The following is a 22614-nucleotide window of genomic DNA, read 5'->3' on the forward strand; positions in this document are numbered from 1 at the left end:
CTACGAAATAACTAAACAAAATGTAACGCAATTTCCTTCTATTTTATGAGAAAAATTTAATTTTTTCATTCAAACGGGTTCAACTGAAGACTATAAACACAGCTCATATTGCCATTTCGACGCATACAATGAATTAAACTCACAAAACATACTTTTATATAGCTGTGACCTCGTTTCACGTCGTTACTTTGGCTTTTGCCGTATGTTAAGATCACGCCATGAGATGAACTCACGGCATGACTTCGACAAAAAAATAAAAAAGATAGCCCTTGGCTTGTACTGTCCTCTCCTGCAATTGGTGAAACTCATGCCATGAGTTCGACTCATGCCATGGCTTTGGCTTTGGCCGTATGTTAGGATCATGCCATGAGGTGAACTCATGGCATGACTTCGACAAAAAAATAAAAAAGATAGCCCTTGGCTTGTACTATCCTCTCCTGCAATTGGTGAAACTCATGCCATGAGTTCGACTCATGCCATGGCTTTGGCTTTGGCCGTATGTTAGGATCATGCCATGAGGTGAACTCATGGCATGACTTCGACAAAAAAATAAAAAAGATAGCCCTTGGCTTGTACTATCCTCTCCTGCAATTGGTGAAACTCATGCCATGAGTTCGACTCATGCCATGGCTTTGGCTTTGGCCGTATGTTAGGATCATGCCATGAGGTGAACTCATGGCATGACTTCGACAAAAAAATAAAAAAGATAGCCCTTGGCTTGTACTGTCCTCTCCTGCAATTGGTGAAACTCATGCCATGAGTTCGACTCATGCCATGGCTTTGGCTTTGGCCGTATGTTGGGATCATGCCATGAGGTGAACTCATGGCATGACTTCGACAAAAAAATAAAAAAGATAGCCCTTGGCTTGTACTATCCTCTCCTGCAATTGGTGAAACTCATGCCATGAGTTCGACTCATGCCATGGCTTTGGCTTTGGCCGTATGTTGGGATCATGCCGTGAGGTGAACTCATGGCATGACTTCGACAAAAAAAATAAAAAAGATAGCCCTTGGCTTGTACTGTCCTCTCCTGCAATTGGTGAAACTCATGCCATGAGTTCGACTCATGCCATGACTTTGGTTCATGCCGTTGGCAACGGAAACGGCGGACAAAGACTTTGAAAAATTGGTCGAACTCATGCCGCGACCCGTCAACCTCATGGCCATAAGAAACAATGGTTCTGAAAAAATTGGTCGAAGTCATGCCCAGACCCTTCAACCTCATGGCCATAAGGCTCCATAGGTTGCATCAGCTTCCGCTTGGGGGAGTATAAAAAGGCAGCACAAATGGCTTAGAATCACAGTCAGCTCCAACAGCTCAGACGAATAACAAGGCCTCCTGGACAGCCCCTCTGGAACAAAGAAAAAAACTTCCCTTGGACCAAGTATTCCGGCTCTCATCCGAGACTCTTTCCTAAAAATGTAATTTATTTATTTTAAAAATTTTTTTTCCATTGGATGTTTACTATGGCCATGGCTGGGCTAACTAAGGACCCCCCTTCCCCCTAGTAAACTTTGAATTATTTTAACCCGCATTCAAGCGAAGTAGTAGATCAGAGTGAATTGATTACTATGCTCGCATCTCAGAGCCAAAAACAATTTTTATCCCGACTTAAGTTCAGTTTTTACTCACATGTTCCATCCATTTTGTTTTTGAATCTGTTTTTACCCAATTATTTTCGGAATTTTCTCTTCACCAATGTACCTTTCCATGTTTAAAACGTCGCTTATAGTGTGAAGACGATCGCATTGCTTTCCTCGACACCCCCGGGTATGGCCACTGTTACAATGGGACTTGGAGCTAGTAATCGCTCACCCAGTGAGACTTACACAAGCCCAATTGCCCTAGCATGGTAAGATACACCCGTACCGTAACGATGTTTGATATGGGGTAGCTAGACTGCCTCATTTGAAAAGCACGTATGGGTATTGACACGTCCCTGGTCCGCCTTCTCTGAATGGCTCCTTGGAATAGTCATTAAGCCTGGTTACTAGCATTGGTCACATGGTTTCCTTCCCTTATCTTATAGAATTAAGTTTTTAGTTTAAAATTACGGGTATCCAGTAGAGAATGGCTCCTTCTGAGTCATTTTCTGACCCCGTCCAAATAAGAGTATTGAGATTTAGGGGTCGAAACTCAAAGTTTATGCCTATGGTATAAACAATTTGGATTCTCAACTGAAGAACTGGACAAAAATTATACCCTTTGTACTAAGTCATAGATTTAAGGTCTTTCTATCCCAAAAATCCTGTTTCTACATATCAACCTCACCATTTTCCAAAAAGGAATTATTTTTTATTCACAACACAACAAAAAGAACTGAATACATCTATCTTGACTCTGTTTATTGGATCTCAAATTTCCAATAACTAAACGAAATGGCACTAACGCCAAAGAAAACTTTAAATTAAAAAGCACTTCCTTTGTTCGAATACTTCTCAAACCTAATATCCGTGTTCCCTGGGTATAATCTATATGATTGGCCACTTTTTTTATCTCCAAGTTGTTACAACTAAGATGGCGCTAACACCAGAAACTTCAAATTGATATTTAAAGCATCGGATGAATTTTAAAACACGATATTCGTGCTCCCTGAATACAAATCTAAATTACCAAAAACCTAATTGAATTTCCAATAACTAAAAATGATTGGCATTGACGCCTGAAACTTTGAAGCATCTTTACTGACCCGATGAATTTTTAAACTTGTATTTGTGCTCCGTGGATACAAAAATATATCACCAAATACCTTTTTGAATTTACAATAACTGAAAAGGGATGGCATTAACGCCTAAAAACTTCTACATTAATTTTTAAAGCACTTCTACTTGTCTGTTTTTAAAAAAAATCCAATATTCATGTTCCCTGGGACAAAATCTATATGATTGGCTACTTTTTTCGTTTATTTCAATCTCCCAATGATTGAATATAAGATGGTGCTGGCGCCGGAAACTTCGATTTAATATTTGAAACATTTCTACTGATGGAAATATATTTTACCCAAATACTCTTTCAAATTTCCAATATTTAAAAATAGATGGCATTAATACCTGAAACTTTAAAAATCGTAACCAACATTTGGAACCTAATTAACTCTTTTCACCAAGATACGAAAACTTGAATACATTCAATTTTTTGAAAACCTTTTTAAAAAAAGCCAACCTGGAACATACTTGTCTTAAACACTTGCAGCATATTTCTTTACAAAAAATAAACCTGAAAATAAATATTTTTCCCGACACAAATATTCTACTTTTGACAATAACACAGTCTGTTTTCTTTTTAATATCCGATCTGTCAACAATCTTTTTTTGATTAAATTCCCTTGCAAAATAATGAAACTTCTCTTCAAATCCTTTTTTATAAAAGGTCTCTTAATCTCACCAGGACCTCTTACGTTATCGGAGGATCTCACATCAACCTGGATTTCATAATCCTTGCTTCTGACAATGGACAATGGACTGAATTTTTCCAACGAGTCCCTTGGAATACATTGATACAACCACCAACAAATCTTCTTCGAATAGACCTGGATTCCCAAGGAGCTCTTATTTTTCGTCGCTGCCCTCCTTTCTTTTTAGAACAGGATCCATGTAGTACATGGCTTGAATGGATCATTCTAGAACCCCCCATTACCTCACGAGCTATCAAGGTACTGCGGATCAAATCTGGAAGAAACCCAGCTAACATTAGAAATAGCACGTCTATCTGTACTCATATCAACTATGAATTATATGTCTCCCAAATACAACCTGAGACCCGATGCCCTGTACCGGCCCCAACTAGAATCCGTCTTTGTAGACAAAGCTAAATTGATCTTTTTGTAATAATAAAAAAAACCTGAAATCAACCATAAAACTAACATTTTAAAAAAACAAAACACCCATCTTTTAATATTTCATTGGCTCTATTTTTAGAGATCTCATTTCAACCACACAAAACACTGACTCTGTTTTTAAGCCCATCTTTTCATTTCATAAAAACCACAAAGAAAACTGGCTCTATTTTTAGGCCCATCTTTTAAGATTTCATTCCATGAAACACGCAAAGAATTGGCTCTATTTTTAGGCCTATCTTTTAAGATTTAATAAAAACCACACAAAAAATGGCTCTATGAGTAGACCCTACTTTCAAGATGTCTTTTATAAAAACACACACAAAAAGTGGCTTTATTTTTAGGCCCATCTTTTAAAATAAACACACACAAAAATTAGCTCTATTTCTAGGCCCATTCCTTTTTAAAAATTCTATACAAAAACACGGCTCTTTTATTCTTCTCTCTCCTTCGGCCAAACCTGTCTAAAAGATTTTTATTTTTTTTTCCTCAAACAATAAACTTTTCCATTTTCAAAAGGCCTTTTCCGCTAAGAAATCCGACTACAATTACCTGTTCCCCAACTGATATTTACCGAATAAACGAAGAAGGGAATGGACCCACACAAATCGTCTGGCTTAAAGTAATTGCAGTCAAAGAAGATGATGAAAATGATGGACCTAGAGCCACTTTCTACGGCCTAACACATATTGATAATATTGCCATCACAACAAAAAATACTACGATCCCGAACACTGCCACTACTTGTGAACTGGTTATGCCCATTGTGAGCCGTTATAATATGTCCCGGATGACTTTTTCCTTCATCCCGACTGCCTCTAGCGATGACGATTATTTAACTGAGCTAAACAAATACTGTTCCCCACTCGTAAATGTCAAATGGAACCTTTTAGCTGGTTTTGAGAACTCCAATATTTATGCACTTCACCTACTCACTCTTCCATTTCTTGAAAATAGTCGAGTCCAGTTTATAAGCCCTCCTTCCATTACGTTCACTTTTTCCATTCTGGACACATTGGAAGATCGAATGGAACTTGAAGAACTAGCATCAACTAGACATCATTGTAGTCTTGTCCCTTGTTCAGAATTTATTATCTGTCCGGCCACTTTTGAAGAACCCATTGCCGAACTTGATTTGCACAAACATTGCACTAATAAAACTTGTGTCCGTTTCTTTGAAAAAATTACCACGGAAGGTCCCTAAATTTCACGAGAACTTCCTACAACAGGTTAATAAAATTGCACAATAAAACTGGCTCCTTATTTCAGGCCCAATTTATTAAAAACAACACACGAATTATTCTTGAAATGGAAAAATGACTCTATGAGTAGACCGTTCTTTCAAGATCTCTTTTATAAAAACACACACAAAAATTGGCTCTATTTTTAGTCCCATCTTTTAAAATGAACACACACAAAATTGGCTCTATTTCTAGGCCCATTCTTTTTAGAAAAACAAACAATTCTACACAAAAACACGGCTCTTTTATTCTTCTCTCTCCTTCGGCCAAACCTATCTAAAAGATTTTTATTTTTTTTCCTCAAACAATAACCTAACCTAACCTAACCTAACCTAACCTAACCTAACCTAACCTAACCTAACCTAACCTAACCTAACCTAACCTAACCTAACCTAACCTAACCCCTTTATTAAAAACAACACACGAATTATTCTTGAAATGGAAAAATGACTCTATGAGTAGACCGTTCTTTCAAGATCTCTTTTATAAAAACACACACAAAAATTGGCTCTATTTTTAGTCCCATCTTTTAAAATAAACACACACAAAATTGGCTCTATTTCTAGGCCCATTCTTTTTAGAAAAACAAACAATTCTACACAAAAACACGGCTCTTTTATTCTTCTCTCTCCTTCGGCCAAACCTATCTAAAAGATTTTTATTTTTTTTCCTCAAACAATAAACTGACCAAAAAGTAGTGAACTCCGATGCAGACATGACAATGACCTCTGTGAGTCTGTTAGCATGACCCCGGAGGGACTCCTTTGACTTAAGGTATTACCACTTAGGTAACGTTAATAAGGCCTATCACATCCCCAACAGACGACCCGGGCCTCGTGCTCCATCTTATAAACAAATAAATGGCGTTTTCTGCCTGCCATTGGCTCTCTCATTTCATCTACCTCGGCTGACAAGTGGGGGAGACCATTACAAAGTATGGAGGACGATGTCAACTTGGATTGGCGGACGCCTGGATAAGCGAATTCTACCTGTCAACCAAGTCCTCTACCGAGCGTTCGATCTGATATGACAATGACAGGTGTTTTCAAAGCGGACCACGGCAATGCTCGTTTTCGTTGGCAGAGTCCCTGTGCGATGGATTCCTTTTGCTGGTTATGCCGCGGAATTTGAATATTTTTATTACGGACATTTTCGTCTCTTCCATTTCATTTATCTAAAAGCGGACTAGTGGGGGAGGCCATTAACAAAGTATGGGGGGCGATGTCGACTTGGATTGGCGGACGCCTGGATAAGCGAATTCTACCTGTCAACCAAGTCCTCTACCGGGCGTTCGATCTGATATGACAATGACAGGTGTTTTCAAAGCGGACCACGGCAATGCTCGTTTTCGTTGGCAGAGTCCCTGTGCGATGGATTCCTTTTGCTGGTTATGCCGCGGAATTTGAATATTTTTATTACGGACATTTTCGTCTCTTCCATTTCATTTATCTAAAAGCGGACTAGTGGGGGAGGCCATTAACAAAGTATGGAGGGCGATGTCGACTTGGATTGGTGGACGCCTGGATAAGCGAATTCTACCTGTCAACCAAGTCCTCTACCGGGCGTTCGATCTGATATGACAATGGCAGGTGTTTTCAAAGCGGACCACGGCAATACTCGTTTTCGTTGGCAGAGTCCCTGTGCGATGGATTCCTTTTGCTGGTTCTGCCGCAGAGTTTGAAATTTCCATCACATTTAACTTTGAATTCAATTTCGACCCCAGCAGATCTATTAGTGATCACTCTAAATTAAAAAAACATAAAAACGGATTTATCCCCCTTTAATTGAAACCTTCGGTTTCATATTATAAAACTATTTTTGACAAGCCTCCGGCTCTATTTAATCAAACCTATTTTTACGTTCAACATTATACAAACCAACCTTACCGGGCCTAACCTAGCCCAACCTTTTATCTCAGTTCCGAATACCGGACCCGCAGAAGATTTATTATCAACCTTAAAGAAAACACAGGAAGTTGATTTTATTCCCCCTATTGAAACCTTCGGTTTCATATTAAATGATTATTTGGCGAGCCTCCGGCTCTGATTAATAAAACCTATTTTGGCATTTAACATATTAATGGAACCCAACCTAACCGAACCTAACCTAACCTGAACTAACTTTATTTAGTTCCCACCCTGAACATTTATGAAAACAACCCTTCGGTTTAAAGAAAATATTGATTTTTCAAACGAGCCTCCGGCTCTGCTTAATAGAACCTATTTTGTTCCAAATCTCGGTCACCCAGCAAGTTTATGATCACCCTGATCATTTATGAAAATAAACCTTGGGTTTAAAACAAACATTAGTTTTTCAAACGAGCCTCCGGCTCTGCTTAATAGAACCTATTCTTCTATCAATATTAAACTTATCAATAAAACCTAACCGGACCAAACCTAACCTAACCTACAAGATTACTCTGAATTACAACTTTCAAATACTCCTACTGGTCGGATATTTTAACAAATCCGATATTGGCAATATTCCTGGGTCAAGATCGATGTGTTTGACTACTTTTATAAGTTTTTTTCAAATTCCCAAGGATTAAAAATAGATGGCGCTAAAGCTGAAGACTTCAAATATTAATTTGAAACATTTCTAATGGCCGGAATAATTTTTAAACTCGAAATTCGCGCCCCCTGGGTCAAGATCTATAAGATCAGTTATTTATAAAAATAGAGGGCGCTGGCTAAATTACTGAGCAGACCGCTCTTCATCTGTACTACCTTCCCAGGAACAGGCTCCATTCAACAGGCATGTTGAATTTTTTGGTCAAAATCATTTGAAATTTTTCAAGAAATTGAACGGATTAAGAACCCTTCATGGAACGAAACACCGACTACGAAATAACTAAACAAAATGTAACGCAATTTCCTTCTATTTTATGAGAAAAATTTAATTTTTTCATTCAAACGGGTTCAACTGAAGACTATAAACACAGCTCATATTGCCATTTCGACGCATACAATGAATTAAACTCACAAAACATACTTTTATATAGCTGTGACCTCGTTTCACGTCGTTACTTTGGCTTTTGCCGTATGTTAAGATCACGCCATGAGATGAACTCACGGCATGACTTCGACAAAAAAATAAAAAAGATAGCCCTTGGCTTGTACTGTCCTCTCCTGCAATTGGTGAAACTCATGCCATGAGTTCGACTCATGCCATGGCTTTGGCTTTGGCCGTATGTTAGGATCATGCCATGAGGTGAACTCATGGCATGACTTCGACAAAAAAATAAAAAAGATAGCCCTTGGCTTGTACTATCCTCTCCTGCAATTGGTGAAACTCATGCCATGAGTTCGACTCATGCCATGGCTTTGGCTTTGGCCGTATGTTAGGATCATGCCATGAGGTGAACTCATGGCATGACTTCGACAAAAAAATAAAAAAGATAGCCCTTGGCTTGTACTATCCTCTCCTGCAATTGGTGAAACTCATGCCATGAGTTCGACTCATGCCATGGCTTTGGCTTTGGCCGTATGTTAGGATCATGCCATGAGGTGAACTCATGGCATGACTTCGACAAAAAAATAAAAAAGATAGCCCTTGGCTTGTACTGTCCTCTCCTGCAATTGGTGAAACTCATGCCATGAGTTCGACTCATGCCATGGCTTTGGCTTTGGCCGTATGTTGGGATCATGCCATGAGGTGAACTCATGGCATGACTTCGACAAAAAAATAAAAAAGATAGCCCTTGGCTTGTACTATCCTCTCCTGCAATTGGTGAAACTCATGCCATGAGTTCGACTCATGCCATGGCTTTGGCTTTGGCCGTATGTTGGGATCATGCCGTGAGGTGAACTCATGGCATGACTTCGACAAAAAAAATAAAAAAGATAGCCCTTGGCTTGTACTGTCCTCTCCTGCAATTGGTGAAACTCATGCCATGAGTTCGACTCATGCCATGACTTTGGTTCATGCCGTTGGCAACGGAAACGGCGGACAAAGACTTTGAAAAATTGGTCGAACTCATGCCGCGACCCGTCAACCTCATGGCCATAAGAAACAATGGTTCTGAAAAAATTGGTCGAAGTCATGCCCAGACCCTTCAACCTCATGGCCATAAGGCTCCATAGGTTGCATCAGCTTCCGCTTGGGGGAGTATAAAAAGGCAGCACAAATGGCTTAGAATCACAGTCAGCTCCAACAGCTCAGACGAATAACAAGGCCTCCTGGACAGCCCCTCTGGAACAAAGAAAAAAACTTCCCTTGGACCAAGTATTCCGGCTCTCATCCGAGACTCTTTCCTAAAAATGTAATTTATTTATTTTAAAAATTTTTTTTCCATTGGATGTTTACTATGGCCATGGCTGGGCTAACTAAGGACCCCCCTTCCCCCTAGTAAACTTTGAATTATTTTAACCCGCATTCAAGCGAAGTAGTAGATCAGAGTGAATTGATTACTATGCTCGCATCTCAGAGCCAAAAACAATTTTTATCCCGACTTAAGTTCAGTTTTTACTCACATGTTCCATCCATTTTGTTTTTGAATCTGTTTTTACCCAATTATTTTCGGAATTTTCTCTTCACCAATGTACCTTTCCATGTTTAAAACGTCGCTTATAGTGTGAAGACGATCGCATTGCTTTCCTCGACACCCCCGGGTATGGCCACTGTTACAATGGGACTTGGAGCTAGTAATCGCTCACCCAGTGAGACTTACACAAGCCCAATTGCCCTAGCATGGTAAGATACACCCGTACCGTAACGATGTTTGATATGGGGTAGCTAGACTGCCTCATTTGAAAAGCACGTATGGGTATTGACACGTCCCTGGTCCGCCTTCTCTGAATGGCTCCTTGGAATAGTCATTAAGCCTGGTTACTAGCATTGGTCACATGGTTTCCTTCCCTTATCTTATAGAATTAAGTTTTTAGTTTAAAATTACGGGTATCCAGTAGAGAATGGCTCCTTCTGAGTCATTTTCTGACCCCGTCCAAATAAGAGTATTGAGATTTAGGGGTCGAAACTCAAAGTTTATGCCTATGGTATAAACAATTTGGATTCTCAACTGAAGAACTGGACAAAAATTATACCCTTTGTACTAAGTCATAGATTTAAGGTCTTTCTATCCCAAAAATCCTGTTTCTACATATCAACCTCACCATTTTCCAAAAAGGAATTATTTTTTATTCACAACACAACAAAAAGAACTGAATACATCTATCTTGACTCTGTTTATTGGATCTCAAATTTCCAATAACTAAACGAAATGGCACTAACGCCAAAGAAAACTTTAAATTAAAAAGCACTTCCTTTGTTCGAATACTTCTCAAACCTAATATCCGTGTTCCCTGGGTATAATCTATATGATTGGCCACTTTTTTTATCTCCAAGTTGTTACAACTAAGATGGCGCTAACACCAGAAACTTCAAATTGATATTTAAAGCATCGGATGAATTTTAAAACACGATATTCGTGCTCCCTGAATACAAATCTAAATTACCAAAAACCTAATTGAATTTCCAATAACTAAAAATGATTGGCATTGACGCCTGAAACTTTGAAGCATCTTTACTGACCCGATGAATTTTTAAACTTGTATTTGTGCTCCGTGGATACAAAAATATATCACCAAATACCTTTTTGAATTTACAATAACTGAAAAGGGATGGCATTAACGCCTAAAAACTTCTACATTAATTTTTAAAGCACTTCTACTTGTCTGTTTTTAAAAAAAATCCAATATTCATGTTCCCTGGGACAAAATCTATATGATTGGCTACTTTTTTCGTTTATTTCAATCTCCCAATGATTGAATATAAGATGGTGCTGGCGCCGGAAACTTCGATTTAATATTTGAAACATTTCTACTGATGGAAATATATTTTACCCAAATACTCTTTCAAATTTCCAATATTTAAAAATAGATGGCATTAATACCTGAAACTTTAAAAATCGTAACCAACATTTGGAACCTAATTAACTCTTTTCACCAAGATACGAAAACTTGAATACATTCAATTTTTTGAAAACCTTTTTAAAAAAAGCCAACCTGGAACATACTTGTCTTAAACACTTGCAGCATATTTCTTTACAAAAAATAAACCTGAAAATAAATATTTTTCCCGACACAAATATTCTACTTTTGACAATAACACAGTCTGTTTTCTTTTTAATATCCGATCTGTCAACAATCTTTTTTTGATTAAATTCCCTTGCAAAATAATGAAACTTCTCTTCAAATCCTTTTTTATAAAAGGTCTCTTAATCTCACCAGGACCTCTTACGTTATCGGAGGATCTCACATCAACCTGGATTTCATAATCCTTGCTTCTGACAATGGACAATGGACTGAATTTTTCCAACGAGTCCCTTGGAATACATTGATACAACCACCAACAAATCTTCTTCGAATAGACCTGGATTCCCAAGGAGCTCTTATTTTTCGTCGCTGCCCTCCTTTCTTTTTAGAACAGGATCCATGTAGTACATGGCTTGAATGGATCATTCTAGAACCCCCCATTACCTCACGAGCTATCAAGGTACTGCGGATCAAATCTGGAAGAAACCCAGCTAACATTAGAAATAGCACGTCTATCTGTACTCATATCAACTATGAATTATATGTCTCCCAAATACAACCTGAGACCCGATGCCCTGTACCGGCCCCAACTAGAATCCGTCTTTGTAGACAAAGCTAAATTGATCTTTTTGTAATAATAAAAAAAACCTGAAATCAACCATAAAACTAACATTTTAAAAAAACAAAACACCCATCTTTTAATATTTCATTGGCTCTATTTTTAGAGATCTCATTTCAACCACACAAAACACTGACTCTGTTTTTAAGCCCATCTTTTCATTTCATAAAAACCACAAAGAAAACTGGCTCTATTTTTAGGCCCATCTTTTAAGATTTCATTCCATGAAACACGCAAAGAATTGGCTCTATTTTTAGGCCTATCTTTTAAGATTTAATAAAAACCACACAAAAAATGGCTCTATGAGTAGACCCTACTTTCAAGATGTCTTTTATAAAAACACACACAAAAAGTGGCTTTATTTTTAGGCCCATCTTTTAAAATAAACACACACAAAAATTAGCTCTATTTCTAGGCCCATTCCTTTTTAAAAATTCTATACAAAAACACGGCTCTTTTATTCTTCTCTCTCCTTCGGCCAAACCTGTCTAAAAGATTTTTATTTTTTTTTCCTCAAACAATAAACTTTTCCATTTTCAAAAGGCCTTTTCCGCTAAGAAATCCGACTACAATTACCTGTTCCCCAACTGATATTTACCGAATAAACGAAGAAGGGAATGGACCCACACAAATCGTCTGGCTTAAAGTAATTGCAGTCAAAGAAGATGATGAAAATGATGGACCTAGAGCCACTTTCTACGGCCTAACACATATTGATAATATTGCCATCACAACAAAAAATACTACGATCCCGAACACTGCCACTACTTGTGAACTGGTTATGCCCATTGTGAGCCGTTATAATATGTCCCGGATGACTTTTTCCTTCATCCCGACTGCCTCTAGCGATGACGATTATTTAACTGAGCTAAACAAATACTGTTCCCCACTCGTAAATGTCAAATGGAACCTTTTAGCTGGTTTTGAGAACTCCAATATTTATGCACTTCACCTACTCACTCTTCCATTTCTTGAAAATAGTCGAGTCCAGTTTATAAGCCCTCCTTCCATTACGTTCACTTTTTCCATTCTGGACACATTGGAAGATCGAATGGAACTTGAAGAACTAGCATCAACTAGACATCATTGTAGTCTTGTCCCTTGTTCAGAATTTATTATCTGTCCGGCCACTTTTGAAGAACCCATTGCCGAACTTGATTTGCACAAACATTGCACTAATAAAACTTGTGTCCGTTTCTTTGAAAAAATTACCACGGAAGGTCCCTAAATTTCACGAGAACTTCCTACAACAGGTTAATAAAATTGCACAATAAAACTGGCTCCTTATTTCAGGCCCAATTTATTAAAAACAACACACGAATTATTCTTGAAATGGAAAAATGACTCTATGAGTAGACCGTTCTTTCAAGATCTCTTTTATAAAAACACACACAAAAATTGGCTCTATTTTTAGTCCCATCTTTTAAAATAAACACACACAAAATTGGCTCTATTTCTAGGCCCATTCTTTTTAGAAAAACAAACAATTCTACACAAAAACACGGCTCTTTTATTCTTCTCTCTCCTTCGGCCAAACCTATCTAAAAGATTTTTATTTTTTTTCCTCAAACAATAAACTAACCTAACCTAACCTAACCTAACCTAACCTAACCTAACCAAGATACGAAAACTTGAATACATTCAATTTTTTGAAAACCTTTTTAAAAAAAGCCAACCTGGAACATACTTGTCTTAAACACTTGCAGCATATTTCTTTACAAAAAATAAACCTGAAAATAAATATTTTTCCCGACACAAATATTCTACTTTTGACAATAACACAGTCTGTTTTCTTTTTAATATCCGATCTGTCAACAATCTTTTTTTGATTAAATTCCCTTGCAAAATAATGAAACTTCTCTTCAAATCCTTTTTTATAAAAGGTCTCTTAATCTCACCAGGACCTCTTACGTTATCGGAGGATCTCACATCAACCTGGATTTCATAATCCTTGCTTCTGACAATGGACAATGGACTGAATTTTTCCAACGAGTCCCTTGGAATACATTGATACAACCACCAACAAATCTTCTTCGAATAGACCTGGATTCCCAAGGAGCTCTTATTTTTCGTCGCTGCCCTCCTTTCTTTTTAGAACAGGATCCATGTAGTACATGGCTTGAATGGATCATTCTAGAACCCCCCATTACCTCACGAGCTATCAAGGTACTGCGGATCAAATCTGGAAGAAACCCAGCTAACATTAGAAATAGCACGTCTATCTGTACTCATATCAACTATGAATTATATGTCTCCCAAATACAACCTGAGACCCGATGCCCTGTACCGGCCCCAACTAGAATCCGTCTTTGTAGACAAAGCTAAATTGATCTTTTTGTAATAATAAAAAAAACCTGAAATCAACCATAAAACTAACATTTTAAAAAAACAAAACACCCATCTTTTAATATTTCATTGGCTCTATTTTTAGAGATCTCATTTCAACCACACAAAACACTGACTCTGTTTTTAAGCCCATCTTTTCATTTCATAAAAACCACAAAGAAAACTGGCTCTATTTTTAGGCCCATCTTTTAAGATTTCATTCCATGAAACACGCAAAGAATTGGCTCTATTTTTAGGCCTATCTTTTAAGATTTAATAAAAACCACACAAAAAATGGCTCTATGAGTAGACCCTACTTTCAAGATGTCTTTTATAAAAACACACACAAAAAGTGGCTTTATTTTTAGGCCCATCTTTTAAAATAAACACACACAAAAATTAGCTCTATTTCTAGGCCCATTCCTTTTTAAAAATTCTATACAAAAACACGGCTCTTTTATTCTTCTCTCTCCTTCGGCCAAACCTGTCTAAAAGATTTTTATTTTTTTTTCCTCAAACAATAAACTTTTCCATTTTCAAAAGGCCTTTTCCGCTAAGAAATCCGACTACAATTACCTGTTCCCCAACTGATATTTACCGAATAAACGAAGAAGGGAATGGACCCACACAAATCGTCTGGCTTAAAGTAATTGCAGTCAAAGAAGATGATGAAAATGATGGACCTAGAGCCACTTTCTACGGCCTAACACATATTGATAATATTGCCATCACAACAAAAAATACTACGATCCCGAACACTGCCACTACTTGTGAACTGGTTATGCCCATTGTGAGCCGTTATAATATGTCCCGGATGACTTTTTCCTTCATCCCGACTGCCTCTAGCGATGACGATTATTTAACTGAGCTAAACAAATACTGTTCCCCACTCGTAAATGTCAAATGGAACCTTTTAGCTGGTTTTGAGAACTCCAATATTTATGCACTTCACCTACTCACTCTTCCATTTCTTGAAAATAGTCGAGTCCAGTTTATAAGCCCTCCTTCCATTACGTTCACTTTTTCCATTCTGGACACATTGGAAGATCGAATGGAACTTGAAGAACTAGCATCAACTAGACATCATTGTAGTCTTGTCCCTTGTTCAGAATTTATTATCTGTCCGGCCACTTTTGAAGAACCCATTGCCGAACTTGATTTGCACAAACATTGCACTAATAAAACTTGTGTCCGTTTCTTTGAAAAAATTACCACGGAAGGTCCCTAAATTTCACGAGAACTTCCTACAACAGGTTAATAAAATTGCACAATAAAACTGGCTCCTTATTTCAGGCCCAATTTATTAAAAACAACACACGAATTATTCTTGAAATGGAAAAATGACTCTATGAGTAGACCGTTCTTTCAAGATCTCTTTTATAAAAACACACACAAAAATTGGCTCTATTTTTAGTCCCATCTTTTAAAATAAACACACACAAAATTGGCTCTATTTCTAGGCCCATTCTTTTTAGAAAAACAAACAATTCTACACAAAAACACGGCTCTTTTATTCTTCTCTCTCCTTCGGCCAAACCTATCTAAAAGATTTTTATTTTTTTTCCTCAAACAATAAACCCCCCCTGGTGAAACTCATGCCATGAGTTCGACTCATGCCATGGCTTTGGCTTTGGCCGTATGTTAGGATCATGCCATGAGGTGAACTCATGGCATGACTTCGACAAAAAAATAAAAAAGATAGCCCTTGGCTTGTACTATCCTCTCCTGCAATTGGTGAAACTCATGCCATGAGTTCGACTCATGCCATGGCTTTGGCTTTGGCCGTATGTTAGGATCATGCCATGAGGTGAACTCATGGCATGACTTCGACAAAAAAATAAAAAAGATAGCCCTTGGCTTGTACTATCCTCTCCTGCAATTGGTGAAACTCATGCCATGAGTTCGACTCATGCCATGGCTTTGGCTTTGGCCGTATGTTAGGATCATGCCATGAGGTGAACTCATGGCATGACTTCGACAAAAAAATAAAAAAGATAGCCCTTGGCTTGTACTGTCCTCTCCTGCAATTGGTGAAACTCATGCCATGAGTTCGACTCATGCCATGGCTTTGGCTTTGGCCGTATGTTGGGATCATGCCATGAGGTGAACTCATGGCATGACTTCGACAAAAAAATAAAAAAGATAGCCCTTGGCTTGTACTATCCTCTCCTGCAATTGGTGAAACTCATGCCATGAGTTCGACTCATGCCATGGCTTTGGCTTTGGCCGTATGTTGGGATCATGCCGTGAGGTGAACTCATGGCATGACTTCGACAAAAAAAATAAAAAAGATAGCCCTTGGCTTGTACTGTCCTCTCCTGCAATTGGTGAAACTCATGCCATGAGTTCGACTCATGCCATGACTTTGGTTCATGCCGTTGGCAACGGAAACGGCGGACAAAGACTTTGAAAAATTGGTCGAACTCATGCCGCGACCCGTCAACCTCATGGCCATAAGAAACAATGGTTCTGAAAAAATTGGTCGAAGTCATGCCCAGACCCTTCAACCTCATGGCCATAAGGCTCCATAGGTTGCATCAGCTTCCGCTTGGGGGAGTATAAAAAGGCAGCACAAATGGCTTAGAATCACAGTCAGCTCCAACAGCTCAGACGAATAACAAGGCCTCCTGGACAGCCCCTCTGGAACAAAGAAAAAAACTTCCCTTGGACCAAGTATTCCGGCTCTCATCCGAGACTCTTTCCTAAAAATGTAATTTATTTATTTTAAAAATTTTTTTTCCATTGGATGTTTACTATGGCCATGGCTGGGCTAACTAAGGACCCCCCTTCCCCCTAGTAAACTTTGAATTATTTTAACCCGCATTCAAGCGAAGTAGTAGATCAGAGTGAATTGATTACTATGCTCGCATCTCAGAGCCAAAAACAATTTTTATCCCGACTTAAGTTCAGTTTTTACTCACATGTTCCATCCATTTTGTTTTTGAATCTGTTTTTACCCAATTATTTTCGGAATTTTCTCTTCACCAATGTACCTTTCCATGTTTAAAACGTCGCTTATAGTGTGAAGACGATCGCATTGCTTTCCTCGACACCCCCGGGTATGGCCACTGTTACAATGGGACTTGGAGCTAGTAATCGCTCACCCAGTGAGACTTACACAAGCCCAATTGCCCTAGCATGGTAAGATACACCCGTACCGTAACGATGTTTGATATGGGGTAGCTAGACTGCCTCATTTGAAAAGCACGTATGGGTATTGACACGTCCCTGGTCCGCCTTCTCTGAATGGCTCCTTGGAATAGTCATTAAGCCTGGTTACTAGCATTGGTCACATGGTTTCCTTCCCTTATCTTATAGAATTAAGTTTTTAGTTTAAAATTACGGGTATCCAGTAGAGAATGGCTCCTTCTGAGTCATTTTCTGACCCCGTCCAAATAAGAGTATTGAGATTTAGGGGTCGAAACTCAAAGTTTATGCCTATGGTATAAACAATTTGGATTCTCAACTGAAGAACTGGACAAAAATTATACCCTTTGTACTAAGTCATAGATTTAAGGTCTTTTTATCCCAAAAATCCTGTTTCTACATATCAACCTCACCATTTTCCAAAAAGGAATTATTTTTTATTCACAACACAACAAAAAGAACTGAATACATCTATCTTGACTCTGTTTATTGGATCTCAAATTTCCAATAACTAAACGAAATGGCACTAACGCCAAAGAAAACTTTAAATTAAAAAGCACTTCCTTTGTTCGAATACTTCTCAAACCTAATATCCGTGTTCCCTGGGTATAATCTATATGATTGGCCACTTTTTTTATCTCCAAGTTGTTACAACTAAGATGGCGCTAACACCAGAAACTTCAAATTGATATTTAAAGCATCGGATGAATTTTAAAACACGATATTCGTGCTCCCTGAATACAAATCTAAATTACCAAAAACCTAATTGAATTTCCAATAACTAAAAATGATTGGCATTGACGCCTGAAACTTTGAAGCATCTTTACTGACCCGATGAATTTTTAAACTTGTATTTGTGCTCCGTGGATACAAAAATATATCACCAAATACCTTTTTGAATTTACAATAACTGAAAAGGGATGGCATTAACGCCTAAAAACTTCTACATTAATTTTTAAAGCACTTCTACTTGTCTGTTTTTAAAAAAAATCCAATATTCATGTTCCCTGGGACAAAATCTATATGATTGGCTACTTTTTTCGTTTATTTCAATCTCCCAATGATTGAATATAAGATGGTGCTGGCGCCGGAAACTTCGATTTAATATTTGAAACATTTCTACTGATGGAAATATATTTTACCCAAATACTCTTTCAAATTTCCAATATTTAAAAATAGATGGCATTAATACCTGAAACTTTAAAAATCGTAACCAACATTTGGAACCTAATTAACTCTTTTCACCAAGATACGAAAACTTGAATACATTCAATTTTTTGAAAACCTTTTTAAAAAAAGCCAACCTGGAACATACTTGTCTTAAACACTTGCAGCATATTTCTTTACAAAAAATAAACCTGAAAATAAATATTTTTCCCGACACAAATATTCTACTTTTGACAATAACACAGTCTGTTTTCTTTTTAATATCCGATCTGTCAACAATCTTTTTTTGATTAAATTCCCTTGCAAAATAATGAAACTTCTCTTCAAATCCTTTTTTATAAAAGGTCTCTTAATCTCACCAGGACCTCTTACGTTATCGGAGGATCTCACATCAACCTGGATTTCATAATCCTTGCTTCTGACAATGGACAATGGACTGAATTTTTCCAACGAGTCCCTTGGAATACATTGATACAACCACCAACAAATCTTCTTCGAATAGACCTGGATTCCCAAGGAGCTCTTATTTTTCGTCGCTGCCCTCCTTTCTTTTTAGAACAGGATCCATGTAGTACATGGCTTGAATGGATCATTCTAGAACCCCCCATTACCTCACGAGCTATCAAGGTACTGCGGATCAAATCTGGAAGAAACCCAGCTAACATTAGAAATAGCACGTCTATCTGTACTCATATCAACTATGAATTATATGTCTCCCAAATACAACCTGAGACCCGATGCCCTGTACCGGCCCCAACTAGAATCCGTCTTTGTAGACAAAGCTAAATTGATCTTTTTGTAATAATAAAAAAAACCTGAAATCAACCATAAAACTAACATTTTAAAAAAACAAAACACCCATCTTTTAATATTTCATTGGCTCTATTTTTAGAGATCTCATTTCAACCACACAAAACACTGACTCTGTTTTTAAGCCCATCTTTTCATTTCATAAAAACCACAAAGAAAACTGGCTCTATTTTTAGGCCCATCTTTTAAGATTTCATTCCATGAAACACGCAAAGAATTGGCTCTATTTTTAGGCCTATCTTTTAAGATTTAATAAAAACCACACAAAAAATGGCTCTATGAGTAGACCCTACTTTCAAGATGTCTTTTATAAAAACACACACAAAAAGTGGCTTTATTTTTAGGCCCATCTTTTAAAATAAACACACACAAAAATTAGCTCTATTTCTAGGCCCATTCCTTTTTAAAAATTCTATACAAAAACACGGCTCTTTTATTCTTCTCTCTCCTTCGGCCAAACCTGTCTAAAAGATTTTTATTTTTTTTTCCTCAAACAATAAACTTTTCCATTTTCAAAAGGCCTTTTCCGCTAAGAAATCCGACTACAATTACCTGTTCCCCAACTGATATTTACCGAATAAACGAAGAAGGGAATGGACCCACACAAATCGTCTGGCTTAAAGTAATTGCAGTCAAAGAAGATGATGAAAATGATGGACCTAGAGCCACTTTCTACGGCCTAACACATATTGATAATATTGCCATCACAACAAAAAATACTACGATCCCGAACACTGCCACTACTTGTGAACTGGTTATGCCCATTGTGAGCCGTTATAATATGTCCCGGATGACTTTTTCCTTCATCCCGACTGCCTCTAGCGATGACGATTATTTAACTGAGCTAAACAAATACTGTTCCCCACTCGTAAATGTCAAATGGAACCTTTTAGCTGGTTTTGAGAACTCCAATATTTATGCACTTCACCTACTCACTCTTCCATTTCTTGAAAATAGTCGAGTCCAGTTTATAAGCCCTCCTTCCATTACGTTCACTTTTTCCATTCTGGACACATTGGAAGATCGAATGGAACTTGAAGAACTAGCATCAACTAGACATCATTGTAGTCTTGTCCCTTGTTCAGAATTTATTATCTGTCCGGCCACTTTTGAAGAACCCATTGCCGAACTTGATTTGCACAAACATTGCACTAATAAAACTTGTGTCCGTTTCTTTGAAAAAATTACCACGGAAGGTCCCTAAATTTCACGAGAACTTCCTACAACAGGTTAATAAAATTGCACAATAAAACTGGCTCCTTATTTCAGGCCCAATTTATTAAAAACAACACACGAATTATTCTTGAAATGGAAAAATGACTCTATGAGTAGACCGTTCTTTCAAGATCTCTTTTATAAAAACACACACAAAAATTGGCTCTATTTTTAGTCCCATCTTTTAAAATAAACACACACAAAATTGGCTCTATTTCTAGGCCCATTCTTTTTAGAAAAACAAACAATTCTACACAAAAACACGGCTCTTTTATTCTTCTCTCTCCTTCGGCCAAACCTATCTAAAAGATTTTTATTTTTTTTCCTCAAACAATAAACTGACCAAAAAGTAGTGAACTCCGATGCAGACATGACAATGACCTCTGTGAGTCTGTTAGCATGACCCCGGAGGGACTCCTTTGACTTAAGGTATTACCACTTAGGTAACGTTAATAAGGCCTATCACATCCCCAACAGACGACCCGGGCCTCGTGCTCCATCTTATAAACAAATAAATGGCGTTTTCTGCCTGCCATTGGCTCTCTCATTTCATCTACCTCGGCTGACAAGTGGGGGAGACCATTACAAAGTATGGAGGACGATGTCAACTTGGATTGGCGGACGCCTGGATAAGCGAATTCTACCTGTCAACCAAGTCCTCTACCGGGCGTTCGATCTGATATGACAATGACAGGTGTTTTCAAAGCGGACCACGGCAATGCTCGTTTTCGTTGGCAGAGTCCCTGTGCGATGGATTCCTTTTGCTGGTTATGCCGCGGAATTTGAATATTTTTATTACGGACATTTTCGTCTCTTCCATTTCATTTATCTAAAAGCGGACTAGTGGGGGAGGCCATTAACAAAGTATGGGGGGCGATGTCGACTTGGATTGGCGGACGCCTGGATAAGCGAATTCTACCTGTCAACCAAGTCCTCTACCGGGCGTTCGATCTGATATGACAATGACAGGTGTTTTCAAAGCGGACCACGGCAATGCTCGTTTTCGTTGGCAGAGTCCCTGTGCGATGGATTCCTTTTGCTGGTTATGCCGCGGAATTTGAATATTTTTATTACGGACATTTTCGTCTCTTCCATTTCATTTATCTAAAAGCGGACTAGTGGGGGAGGCCATTAACAAAGTATGGAGGGCGATGTCGACTTGGATTGGTGGACGCCTGGATAAGCGAATTCTACCTGTCAACCAAGTCCTCTACCGGGCGTTCGATCTGATATGACAATGGCAGGTGTTTTCAAAGCGGACCACGGCAATACTCGTTTTCGTTGGCAGAGTCCCTGTGCGATGGATTCCTTTTGCTGGTTCTGCCGCAGAGTTTGAAATTTCCATCACATTTAACTTTGAATTCAATTTCGACCCCAGCAGATCTATTAGTGATCACTCTAAATTAAAAAAACATAAAAACGGATTTATCCCCCTTTAATTGAAACCTTCGGTTTCATATTATAAAACTATTTTTGACAAGCCTCCGGCTCTATTTAATCAAACCTATTTTTACGTTCAACATTATACAAACCAACCTTACCGGGCCTAACCTAGCCCAACCTTTTATCTCAGTTCCGAATACCGGACCCGCAGAAGATTTATTATCAACCTTAAAGAAAACACAGGAAGTTGATTTTATTCCCCCTATTGAAACCTTCGGTTTCATATTAAATGATTATTTGGCGAGCCTCCGGCTCTGATTAATAAAACCTATTTTGGCATTTAACATATTAATGGAACCCAACCTAACCGAACCTAACCTAACCTGAACTAACTTTATTTAGTTCCCACCCTGAACATTTATGAAAACAACCCTTCGGTTTAAAGAAAATATTGATTTTTCAAACGAGCCTCCGGCTCTGCTTAATAGAACCTATTTTGTTCCAAATCTCGGTCACCCAGCAAGTTTATGATCACCCTGATCATTTATGAAAATAAACCTTGGGTTTAAAACAAACATTAGTTTTTCAAACGAGCCTCCGGCTCTGCTTAATAGAACCTATTCTTCTATCAATATTAAACTTATCAATAAAACCTAACCGGACCAAACCTAACCTAACCTACAAGATTACTCTGAATTACAACTTTCAAATACTCCTACTGGTCGGATATTTTAACAAATCCGATATTGGCAATATTCCTGGGTCAAGATCGATGTGTTTGACTACTTTTATAAGTTTTTTTCAAATTCCCAAGGATTAAAAATAGATGGCGCTAAAGC

The 22614-nt window shown here is 38.0% G+C and overlaps 1 pseudogene; it reads left to right on the forward strand.

Moving 5' to 3' along the window:
• The window catches only part of LOC124311960, a 283467-nt pseudogene that overhangs the window by 95273 nt on the left and 165580 nt on the right, over positions 1-22614 (forward strand).

The sequence above is a fragment of the Daphnia pulicaria genome, chromosome 8 (assembly GCF_021234035.1).
Source record: "Daphnia pulicaria isolate SC F1-1A chromosome 8, SC_F0-13Bv2, whole genome shotgun sequence".
Taxonomy (NCBI): Eukaryota; Metazoa; Arthropoda; class Branchiopoda; order Diplostraca; family Daphniidae; genus Daphnia; species Daphnia pulicaria.